We start from the raw sequence: 2,451 nt of genomic DNA on the forward strand, positions 1-2,451 counted from the left end.
AGGTGCTGCTTGTTGCTACTGAGCTGAGCGGCGTGGAGATCCAAAAGACCCGAATGATGCTTCAGATTCTCCTCTAAAGTTCCTGGACGAAGAATAAACAACATTTACTGAAATACAGCACGTCGAAGCCAACTGAACTGTACATTTTACCTTCTTGCAACAAGAAACATCTAATTTGTGAGTAGGGACATAAAATTCACTGTTTTCACCAAACTGCTCCTTTAAAAACTGTGAGTCACTCAGGGAGGGGTGCAGGAATGAGTCCTAAAACCCAGAAATGACTTGGTTAACACAATTTCTGTTCCTCGTCATAAAATATGTCCGTAAATACTCCACTCGTGAGTTTTAAAGCTTTTAAAAAGGTGTCCAAATGAGACTAAGTCCTACAAAAACATGTCATCCCAGCAGCTATATGGAGGCAGATGTTCTGCTTTTGTTACCGAGGTGTTCTCTGAGGGCCTCGGCTGCCGACACTTCCTGGATCACAGCATCCAGAGACTTTCTGAGCTCCTCCAGCTCCTGCAGACCAGGACCGAGTCCCCAAGACACCTGCTGGACGTCCAGCTGGACAGTGGACAGGACGTCCTCCTGCCTGCTCAGTGTCCTCTGACCAGACAGACAGACAGACAGACAGACAGACAGAGAGACAGACAGACAGACAGACAGACAGATTTAACAACACTGCTCTGATACTGACCACGGCAGCATCCTCCAGTAAATATTGATTTTCTTGACGTGTGGATTCTACACTTTATGATGTTTAGGATTTTAGAGGTTGTGATGAACAATTCAAGAAGGTTTTTTACTGCAGATACACATTTGTGAGTGAAAATGATTTTCTTTAGACTTCAACATGATGTTCTGTTGATCTGAGTCGGACCGGTGTTACCTTGTCGTTGTGGTGAATGAAGCGTTTCTCTTCACTTCACTCACACACAGATGAAATGGTGTAACTACAGGATGATCAGAGAGAATAATAATGTGAAATATAAACCTGAGCTGGCAGAGACGACGTGTTCATGGCTGCTGTTCTGGTGCAGCAGCGGTCTGATTTTGTTGTGCAGACCAGCGAGCAGTAAACTGTCGGTCTGGACCTCCTGCTGCCTCAGCAGCGCCGTCTCCTGGAGGACCTCCACCTGACCGGAGGAGACAACCGTCTGAGGTGAGCACTGAGGTGAACGCTGTAATGTGTTTGTTTCATGGAATTACAATCATTTAAATTCATATTTATGAGGGAACCGGTTGTTATAAATGATGGATGATACTTTTACCAAAATCTCATCTTAATCAAACCACATTAAATAATAAGGATCTGGTTAAAACAAGAAATGTTCTTATTATAATGAGATACTAAGCATGTTTGTTTTCAGATTAGCTCAGCTTTAAAATATGACTGAGTGTAAAACAGATATCCTTTATAATTTCTCCTCACCAAAATGCTCCCGATGCCAACAGTGTCTGCAAATGTTTATCACTGTCACTCTGAGTGGTCCAATGGAAACGTGCTGTATGATTTAGCATTTAACCTGCCACTCTTATCTCCTTCAATAGACACGTTACACTAACGCACCTGTTGCTCCAGGTGTGTGTTTGCTCCTCAGGACCAGCAGCATGTGATGATTGACAGCAGCGTCTTCATGCAGCTTCAACGTTCCCTCTCTTATCCTGCAGGACACAGCGGGAGTTGTCAGCTTTCACACTTTGGTGCTTCACTGCTTCATGAGATGAACTCACCTGCACAGAGCAGCCGAACTTCTTATAAGAACAGTCGACGTGAAGCTCGGGACACGACTCTCTGTGCTCTGTCAGCTGACAGAGGGAGAGGGGGGAGAGAGGGGGAGGAGAGAGAGGGGGGGGAGAGAGAGAGGGGGTAGAGAGATAGATAGAGAGGGAGACAGAGGAGGAGAGAGGGGGAGAGAGAGAGAGGGGGGGAGAGAGAGAGAGGGGAGACAGAGAGGGAGAGAGGGGGAGAGAGAGAGAGGGGGGAGAGAGAGGGAGACAGGGGGGAGAGAGAGAGAGAGAGAGAGAGAGAGGGAGACAGGTGGAGAGAGAGGGGGAGACAGAGAGAGAGAAAGGGAGAGAGAGAGGGAGGGAGAGAGAGAGAGATAGGGAGAGAGAGAGGGGTGAGAGAGAGAGAGAGAGAGAGAGAGAGAGGGGGGGAGAGCGAGAGAGAGAGAGAGAGAGAGAAGAGGAGGGGGGGAGAGAGAGAGAGGGGAGAGAGAGAGAGAGGAGAGAGGGGGAGAGAGAGAGAGACAGAGAGAGGAGAAGAAAGCGAGGGAGAGAGAGAAAGCGGGGGTGAAAGAGAGCGAGAGAGGAGAGAGGGGGGGGAGAGAGAGAGAGAGAGAGAGGGAGAGAAAGGGAGAGAGAGAGAAAGAGAGGGGGTGAAAGAGAGCGAGCGAGAGAGAGAGGGGGGGGGGAGAGAGAGAGAGATGATTCTTCATCCTGATTGGT

At 48.1% G+C, this 2,451-nt stretch overlaps 1 pseudogene; it reads right to left on the reverse strand.

Annotated features, from left to right (window-relative positions):
- LOC115007001 (TNF receptor-associated factor 5-like) overlaps nucleotides 1–2,451 on the reverse strand; it is a 6,964-nt pseudogene that overhangs the window by 798 nt on the left and 3,715 nt on the right.

The sequence above is a fragment of the Cottoperca gobio genome, chromosome 1, assembly GCF_900634415.1.
Source record: "Cottoperca gobio chromosome 1, fCotGob3.1, whole genome shotgun sequence".
Lineage (NCBI taxonomy): Eukaryota > Metazoa > Chordata > Actinopteri > Perciformes > Bovichtidae > Cottoperca > Cottoperca gobio.